Source organism: Glycine soja, chromosome 9 (assembly GCF_004193775.1).
Source record: "Glycine soja cultivar W05 chromosome 9, ASM419377v2, whole genome shotgun sequence".
NCBI lineage: Eukaryota > Viridiplantae > Streptophyta > Magnoliopsida > Fabales > Fabaceae > Glycine > Glycine soja.
In genome coordinates, this window is record NC_041010.1 from 5,264,505 (window position 1) to 5,275,117 (window position 10,613).

Sequence of the window (10,613 nt, forward strand, 5' to 3'; positions counted from 1 at the left end):
TTATTTTTTTCTATGAAGTAGTTATTTAGAATAAAATTTATAATTCTTTAGGTACATCAATCAAAGAATTAGAATAAACTAACGATTTTGTTTGTTGAATGTTACAAAATGTGTATAATAAAATAAAATAAACGAAGGAAATCCATTTTATCCTATCTTGAACTTTGCAAAATCAGGATTGTCTAGGTTGACATAGATCCTTATACTTGAAGTTGAGTTGATTGAATACTCATTTGAAAAATAATTATTAAAATATAATTGTTAGTAAATTAAAATTATTATAGTAAATAAAATATAAAAAAAATTATTGTAAGTAAAAAGTATGATGTAGACTTAATTGAATTAAAATTATTTATTTATTGAATAAGTTGAATTGAAAATAATACTTAAGATAGTAAAGAAACATCTCAAATAAATATTAAATTAAATAAACATGCTAATATAAAAATAAAGGGATAGAAAATCATGGATCAATTTTTATTTAAATGTTATTTAAAGATTTTATATATTATCTTTTAAATGTTCCTTTCACATGGTTTAAAGATAAGTTTCCCTCTTGTAAAATATCATTGAATTTTGATATCGATCATATAGAAGACAATTCTTAAATTATATATGATATATAAGTTTCCCTCTTGTAAAATATCATTGAATTTTGAAGTCATATTCTCCCATATCGTTACATGTAGTGGAGTTTCCTGTTGTAATGGATTTAAAGATTTTATATATTATCTTTTAAATGTTCCTTTCACAGGGTTGTATGCATCATTTATTGAGACAATTCTTAAATTATATATGATATATAAGTTTCCCTCTTGTAAAATATCATTGAATTTTGAAGTGATATTCTCCCATATCACTATATGTAGTGGAGTTTCCTGTTGTAATAGATTTAAAAGTACAAATTAGATTAAAATTAAAAATATTAAATAAATTTAATCAATATAAAATTTGTTTGAAGTGCAACTTGATTTGTACGGCTCTCTTCCCTCTAAATTCTTTCCTCCAAATCATCAATTTTATTAACGTAATAGTGTAATAGTAAGAAACTCAACTTTTATATATTATAAATAGATAAATAGATTTCTAAAACTATCATCTTATTTTCAATCTTTTTTTTTTACTTTCAAATATTTATCTAGGAAACCATGAAAACGACTTTCAGATATTAATTCATTTTACATTGTTGCACCAACATCTAGCACTCGAGAATCAATTGTTGTAAGTTCTTAAATCAATTTTGTAATATCACACAAACACTACTGGAGAATCAATTGTTGTAAGTTCTTAAATCAATTTTGTAATATCACGCAAACACAACTGGAGGTGTATACTGAATTCGAATTTAACACTTTATGTTCAAATTTTGGACCAATACCTAATATGAAAGAATTGATTAATATTTCTGATTACACTAACAATTAAATGTATTATCATTAGTATAAAGTATGTCTCCATCAACACAAGTAAAGCTTGAAGGTACGCTCACCACACAATAAAGAACAATCTAATTTGAGAATAGAACAATCCTTAGCAAGCAGTCAGCGAATTTAACACACATTATACTTTTCTCTTGACCAAAATATTGACAAATTATTCTATAATGAGATTGACTTCTATATGATCGATATTCAATAGCTTGTAACTTTTTAATCCCTGTTTAACTTTTGCCGAATTTGTTTATTGGCTTACGTTATTCCATTGGCAAACCTCAACATCTTTTTCTTAATTGGAAAATCTCGTTTGTCAAAGGTGTCCCAGCTCACATGCATTATCCTTTTTCAACCCTTTTTACACCTTATATGAATTATATTATTCCTTAGCACCATATCGATTAAGATATATATCATGCCTAGTCTTTGAAGCTAAATCATATCCATTGCCATTTGCAAATGAAATTAAAGAAGTAAAAATAAAAAGAATCTTAAAGTAGTATATGTGCACTCTGACCCGCACAAGTCACAACCTGATAGCCATGACCTAAATCACGTGACCCTATGTCATACCCATAACCAAAAAGTAGGGTCATTTAACCGCACAAATCCTCATTGCTTCCCCTTTTTTAAAAGATTCTATTCCCACAAGAAAAGAAATTTAGCTTTGAGGCCAATTGATTGAAACTAGAAAGGATGGTGGAGACCCCAGCAATCTTTGTTTGTGCTAAAGTGGCCGACCCAAATGCATGAATGCATCTTTTGTAAGAAATCAGGATCAAACAGGTAGAATGTGGGGTAACCCTTTCAGAGGAATAACTATCAATTTTGTCCAAAATATTGTCAATAGTGAATCAAAATGAAAATATGATTGATTGCATGAGAGCATCTAACTTTTGCCACTAAGCCCTGCCTAGCTCTAGCTTATAAATGGGAGCAACTTACTAACTTTAGTAACATAGAGATTGAATTTGCAATAGATCAAAATTCACATGCCAAGGGAAAACATGTTTGAGGCAACTCCTAGGTTTTTGGTCTAAGAGTCTTTCATGGAGAGGTTGAAAGTGGGATGAAGCCAAGGATGACTTGCCGACATTAATTTGCCATTAAGCTAACGAGTTAGGTAGAATCATTTGTTAGATTTTCCCGGCAGGTCATCCTCTGGCTATATTTGGCTTTCTTCCTCTCATGTGAGACTCTAATGACCTTCTCATATAGTTTGAATAAGTTCCTAGACAGAAATGGTTAGAATTCCAAGATGCAAAAAGATGAGCAAATTCGATTAAGCTGGGAAAATAAGTCAAACATATCTCCATGTTTCAGAAGTTTTTAACATTTTCAGCATTTCAATAGTTTTTAATTTTTTCTAATTAGTTATCTTCTTAAAGAGTAGAAGCTCCTCAAATTAACCTCTAATATAAAAATTTTGTTTCATGGACTTTTGTTTATTAAAAACATTGTTTTTGTAAGGGTTTTTTAAAATAATATTTTTAGCCTGATTTGTCCTTTTAAAAATAAGATCTAAATATGTTTTTTATCCCACAAATTTGAATCACTTTTGTTTGTGGTCTCTAGAATTTAAATTTATTTCTTTTAGTTTTTCAATTTTAAAAAATAATTTTTTTTGTCATGCAAGGGGAGGTACAGAACAAGGACGTACCTCAATATAGGAGGATCGCAACCCTGCTCATCAAGATTATAGGCAAACCCAAATGGGCATTGATAGGAAGGTCATCATATGATGGTTTTGGTATATTTATTTGTTAAATACTAAATTTGGTTTTTGATATTGACTTTTACTCTTTGCTTGTAGACTTCGACCATTGCGACCGCTCAAGCAAATAGGTGTGCCATTAGTACACAATTTTGTAGTCATTACCATTGTTCAATTTAGATCCTTGAGGATGTTAAGAATGATTGGTGGCACAAATTTGGGATAAGTTGGACTGTGTGTATTTATTCATTATTATTTTACAAATAGTTATTTAACTTTTTATTAATAAATGTTAATTATTAATTTTGTTGATTGGGAGGACCAAACTGATGATTTTTTTTCCCTTAATCATCCAATCAACTTTATATCTTCAAATAATTATTTAACTTTCATATATACCAACTAACAATATCTCTCAATCATTGCCTAGAACAAAGTTTCATGGATACTCACGAGGAGATTCTCTATAACATGTTTAAGTTATTTGGATATGATATCTCGTGGATATTCTCACCAAGGTGAGAAAGGCTTATTTGGATTGAGGCGAAGGTTAGGTTAGTCTTGTTGCTTATTGGGATGGTGATGCCATTTTTATGTCTTCAACTCAAAACAAGACCAATTAATTAGGCTTCGATTAGAGGTAGAGTAGTCCAAACTACAAGTTGTAGGTCTTAACTCAAGGTGGAATTAGACATGTATATGTATTCACTCACAGACGCATGTTTTATGTAGTTCAATATTTTTTTAATGCATCATATTTTTAGACTAAACATTAATATATTTTTGTTTTTTTCCTTGTAAAACTATTTTTTTATTTTTACTTCTTGAAAATTATGTTTATTTTGTTTTTGGTTCTTATATTACTTTAGCTAAATAGTATTTTAAACAGCAAAAAAAATATAAACTAAAGTGTTGTGAAAATAAAAAATAAAACAAACATAACTTATAAGAACTAAAAAAAATACTAAATTATAAGGACTAAAATAATATTTAAATCAAATATTAATTATCTTTTGTACATGATAAGAATATTTGGACGATTTATTACATATGGACCTTAATGAGCTATTTTTGGCCACCCACAAGAGGTATGGCAATTGGGTTGATGGCCACTCTCAAAGGGCATAAGTTGTCAATCATAACATTTTCGTATACAAATTCATTTGTCAAATCAATATAAGTATATCTTACTAGTTTATGATCTTGATCTAAAATTCAACATAAGGACATTCAACACTGTTCTAGCTAAATGTAGCACAAACTGGTGAGGCCTTTGAAGATACAACACAGAAGATTGATGGATCGACCAAGCTTGGCATTTGGCAGGAGGTTGCTGACAGTGACGAGGAGAGGACTACTACTTTGGAGCAACACATGTATGCTATGTTGGTGCACATGGCAGGTTTGGATCATCAGTACTCAGGCTCCTATCCTAAGAGTAGCACACCTAAACATCCACACTATCAAGATTATATGGACAATTATTTCTTGGATGACAATGAGACTTGACTAGAGATATTTTTGTTCTATTTTTTTTGTCTTTTTTCTTGTGTACTTTGACTATCATATTACATAGATATCGATGAGCATAATTGTACAAGATGAATTTTTTCGTTTCTTTCTATATTACTATTTATCTTATGTCTTTGTTATGTTTAATAATTTTAGTTTAATGTCTAGGTTCTATAATATATCAATAATAATAAATATCATTTTAAAAAAATTATATATAAATTAATCTAGCATCAATGTTTTAATGTCAAATCTAATGATAGCATCGGTCAGACCAATGCTAACTCTAACGTTAACATTTTATATATAAAATAGTCACAACTTCCATTTTGACGCGGAAGTATTGCTGCGAATCATCATGAGGCCAATGCACGGCGGACACTATAGTCGTATTTAGCATTGGCTTTCGTTAGTTAATATTGACTTTTTACTAATGTTAAGAGTAGTGAAAGTATTATTACATAATTTTCATATTCAAATATATTCTTATTCTCTCTTTTTAATTTTATCTCATACTCTAACAAAAAATGTTCATCAAGTACCAACACTACAAAGAAATCACTATAAAGAGCCAATCTAAGTCATTGTCTAGTGTAGAAAGCCCATAGTCCATTTCTAACTTGCTAGACACTAACCCTTGATTTGGTTGCGAAGAAGAGATTATTATTCAAGGAATTTTTTTTAAAAAATAATATGGGTGTCACATGTTTATCACACTATTTTAATTCAAATATATATTTTTTCAATTCTCTTATATTTCTTTTAATTCCACAGAACCAAACTCACCCTCGCTACTTGCTACTTGTGACAACCAGTAGAGGCTAACGCCTACAAGCAACGACTTAGTCATCTCACAGCCGACATTAAAGGCAATGTCAGAACAACAAAATAACATTGTTGTCTCCAGCTATGTATTTTTTTGGTTACATGAGAGAAAGAAGAATGAAAATAAATAAAAGAGCAAACAGAAACTACAATCTTGGAACAGCTACTCCTAAAGCGTCTCTTAAAAGAATGCTATGCATGCCCACGGGAGGGTCTTGGAAAACCACATAGCTATCACCAGAGAAAACACCAAGCCAACAAGAAATCAACACTTCCATTCCCTTCATGCAAAGTGTGATGAATCTCAACCTAAGGACAGACTTGATAAATGAAAAGAAAATATGTAAAACATGAACGAGCTAATTAAACAAAACAAGTTCAAGTTTTATGTTTTTATTTAAGCTAAATTCAAATTTTAAATTAGGATAAATAATAAGTTCTAAACGTCAATTTTTTTGGTCAAGTTTGAAAGAAAATAATTGACTTGCTGATTTGCATCCGGTTTACAACTGTTTAAAAACTGACTCATTATTATTGGCCGCAAACTTAAACGTTGTAGCTTTCTAGCTTTAGACCAGGAACTTAACAAATACTACTATTGCTCAATAGGTTGACTTGTATCAATATTGGTATTCTTGACAAATTTCACTTTTAACCTTTGCTATGATTGTTTGTTGGCAAAGTAATTATTCCAATAAAAGCATCTCATTCTAATTAAGTAGAAAATTTCGTCAGAAAAAAGGTATTGTTCCACTTCCACATCCCTGTAGGTAGCCTTTTTACCAAGGCTAATTTGAATTTTTGTACGTATTCCTTGGCACCATGTCAATTTCAAGTCCACAAATATATCATGTCATGTTGTTTAGTCTTTTGAAAACAAATCAGATCCTTGCCTTTTGCAAATGAATAATAATAAAAGTAAATTGTAAGCCAGACTCAAAATTAACTCAAAACCCCTTGACTTGCCCATAACCAATAAGAAAAAGTGTGGCCATTCCGAAAAGGTGCAAATCCTTATTCCTTTGCTCCCCATTTTATTTTTCAATTAATTATTTTTTGAAATATTCTATTCCCACCAAAAAAAAGGAATTTAGCATTGGGGTCATGCCAGTCGATTGAAGGAAATTAAAGGTGGAAACCCAATAAATCTTTTATATGTGGGCTAAAGTTGCCAACCCAAATGCCAGATGTTGTAGGAAGCCATAAGAAAAAATCGGAATACCTCACAAATGGATGCTTTTTTATCGTGCTCAGATAGGATGTTATGTGGGATTGCCCTTTCAGAGCAACAACCATCACTTGCCTCTAAAGGATTGTAAATAGCGAGTCAAAATGAGAATATTGGAGAATGCACGCATCACCATTTACCCCTCTACATTGGCTATAAAATGGGAGCAACCCCTTGGTAAAGCAAAGCATAAGATAGACTATAAGATCATCCAAATTTATATGCAAATAGAAAACAAGTTTGAGGCCATTCACAAGGTTTAGGTCTCAGAGTCTTTCATGCATAGGTTCAAAGTGGAATGAAGCCAAGGATGACTTGCCGGCATTAATTTGCTATGAAGCTAGAGAGTATAGCTATTAGCTAGCTTCATTTGCTGAGTTTTCCGGCAGGTTATCCTGTGGCTACATTTGGCTTTCTTCCTCTCATGTAAGATTCTGAAGACCTTATCACATGGCAAGACACATTTAGAAGACAACTATTAGTTATAAACTTTTTTAAATATGTTTTCCTAATTGGTTGAAGTTTTACAAGAAATTACAAGATTTTGTAGTTCTCGTTTTTTAAAAAGTTTCATTTATGATTTTATAATTTTTAATAAATTTTAACTATTAAAAAAAATTCAAACAATATATTATTAGTGCTTTTTATATCAGAATACCACCTAGTTGAGTAGTTCTTCGACGTGATATATGTATGTTTTAATATTATACTGTTGTTAATTTTAAAATATCCATGATTATTTTCAACCAAAATGTGTCTTTTCTGTTACAGCTAGTTTCTTAATTATTTGTTGGTTTGTGACTATAGAATTGCATGTGCTTAGATATTTGAAATGATCGAAGTGCAACAAAATGGTCATACAGAAATGTGATTTTTAAGTTTGTGAAAATTATATGACAAGAATGATTAATTATATGCTGAAAGTATAAAAAGTTTTATACTGTTATCTAATTATAATCTAATTATAATTTATTATGGATGATAAATTTATTAACTTTTAAAATAATTATTATAAAATAATTCAAATGATGATTTATAATTAGATATCAATGTAATGGATATACATTAAACTTTAGTTATATGTCCCACTAGACTTAGCAAGTTGAAACCAACATGGTGATCTAGCAATCATTCTTGTGGCTCACTGCGACCATGACTTGCACTCAAGACTTAATTTGATATGTGTAAGTATTTTTTTTTTACCTCAAAAAGATATTCTATGTAAGCATTTTTTTAGTATATATTTAAACTTTAGTTTGTCATGTTTTCAAGATTTAGTCGATTTGGCTAAACCCAACACTTTGGTTAGTAAATATGTGTATGCTTTGATACATACTAATTGCACTCAAACAAAGTCAAATTGTGTTAGCTTTGTGATATGATTGACTAATTGACAACATCCCCACATTTCTTATTGCATATTATTTGCATTATACCTATAGCAAGAAAAACTTGGATACAGTACTCATACATACATACACACATCTTATATATTTCATTTGTTACTCAATTACTTAATTCATCCAGATTAAGAAAAATAGATAATTTAGTTGATAAAAATAAATTTATTTTAAATTTATAATTTTTTTCAAAATTATTCTTCTTTTTTATTTATAAAAATTGAATATAATACTAAGAGATTTATACTACTCGCGCATCCTACACAATCAACTGAGTTAGACCTCCTTGGTTTTCAATATTTCTCTCTCTTTTGGGAAAAAATGTAAATTATATTAAACCCAAAATGATACAATAATAAACGGGGCATACCCCGCAGTTAAAGAAAATCAAAAGTCTCCCTAATACAAGAAGACCTATATCAAGATGCTAAAACAAATGCAACATGTGCGCTTGTCTATACATAAGAAACTTAATCTTGCTACTAACCTCTATTACAGAAAATTGATAATTTTCAAAAATCAGCTTGTTTCTAGACAGCCAAATGTAGTAGACTGTAATTGCTATAGCCAGACAACGTAATTTTCCTTGAATACTTGATGTGAATCTGTCCCTAATTAAAGAGTCAGTAATGCGCTGTAAAGAAGTGAAATGCCTGCGGAAAAGAGCCAAATCACGAATGTGAGCCCAAACTTGGAGAGATTTCCTACAAGAAAAGAACAAATGAGCATTTGACTCAGGCTCATTTTAACATAAAGGGCAGAGAGAACCCTTGTTCAAAAAAGCAACTTTGTCAAGAGTAAGCAGCCGATTCCTTTTAGCAAGCCACAAAATGAAAGATATCTTAGGGGGGATTGCTGGGTTCCATATAACAGAACACCAACTAACAATAGGCTTGACACCTCTAATGTATTCATAGACTTTGCTAACAAGCAATTGTTCATTGGTGCTCCAAGATTGAATCTTCTTTTTGGCCTCTTCCGTACTTAACTCTTTAGAGATAATTCTCTCTCTTTTAATTGTTTGTTAATACACTCTCTATCTTCTTTTAATTAGAAGTATTTCTAGATTAAAAATAATTAATAAAAAAATATTATAAATTGAGTCTTATAAAGAAAATAAACATAATTTAAAATTTGAATTTTATAAATAAGAATAAAAAAATATATTAGTGTTCTTTCCATCACATTTAAGTTTTTTTTTTCTCAGAATTGAAAGGAGATACTCCTATATCTAATATAATAATAGTACCTATACTGAATGAAATTAATGCAATAATAGTACCTATATCTAATATAATAAAAGTACCTATACTATAATGCATATGTATGTTTTAAGGACCGTTAGCATGGTGATCTGCATCATCTAATAATTTCTTTATTTTACAAGAAAACTTTACATGGAATAGAAGCTTGGCTTCATGTGAAAACAGGGAGCAATACATGTGTTAATTATGGAACTTTAATTTGGGGAGTAAATACTTTTAACTTTTTGATAGGAAAATATTAATATTAATTGTTGAAAGTATGATATTGGAACATTCACTACTTAAAAAAGCATGTTTTCACACCGTCAAATTTAAGTCGGTTCTCGAAAACCTATGTAAAAAATTATCCGGTTGCATTTTTGAAATTAAGTATAACTTAATTTTTAAATACGATAACGACGATTTTTGGAAAATCATATTTGATTTGGAGGTTACTAGGACGGGCTTTTATCTAACCGTCTTTAATTTTAAGTTGAAAATTAAATTCAGATCTCGTAAACTCTGTTATTTTACTTCTCGTGCCTTTGTTTGGATATCCGAGGCAACGGACGATGATAACAAAATGAGTTTTGCAAACGTATTCCTATCCTTTCTTTTGCAAAATAACTTTTGTAGACCATTGATTTTATATCAAAATTCGTGTACAATAAGTTGTTTGACTGAAAATCAAACGTGCACTCTAATGATATTTTGATTTAGGGGAAACTATTCAGCAATAGAGTAAGGTAGTTCTACAAGTTTGGCAAGGAATATTCATCCTTGGTGTGACAGGGACTGAGAGGTTTCGCTTCAGGACAACAAAATGAGTTTTGGAAAAGTATCCCTATCTTTTCTTTTACAAAATAAGTTTTGTGGACCATTGATTTGATACCAGAATTCGTGTACAATAAGTTGTTGGACAGAAAATCAAACATGCACTCTAGCTAATGATATTTTGGTTTAGGGGAAACTATTCAGCAATAGAGTAAGGTAGTTCTACAAGTTTGGTGAGGAATATTCATCATCGGTGTGACAGGATTGAGAGGTTTCGTTTCAAGACATTATGGGTTTTAGCATCATCTCGTGTATTCAAGTGTAGTTTTTGGGGCTTTTAGCCTTCCTAGTAAAAAAAATAGGAAAAATAGTTTTTTGGGCTTTTAGTCTCATATTTAACAAGTTACAAATCTGATTATTCTTTATTCTCACAAATTTGATACGGTATAAGGTAAATATACCTAACACCTACATACAAACACG

General features: G+C 30.1%; 1 long non-coding RNA gene across 1 annotated transcript; it reads left to right on the forward strand.

The window, feature by feature from the left end:
* Positions 1-2,406: 2,406 nt before the first annotated feature.
* On the forward strand, positions 2,407-4,771 carry LOC114367636. Its single transcript, XR_003657254.1, has 2 exons — positions 2,407-3,163; positions 3,247-4,771. It is a non-coding gene; the product is annotated as an uncharacterized LOC114367636 (long non-coding RNA).
* The last annotated feature ends 5,842 nt before the right edge of the window (positions 4,772-10,613 follow it).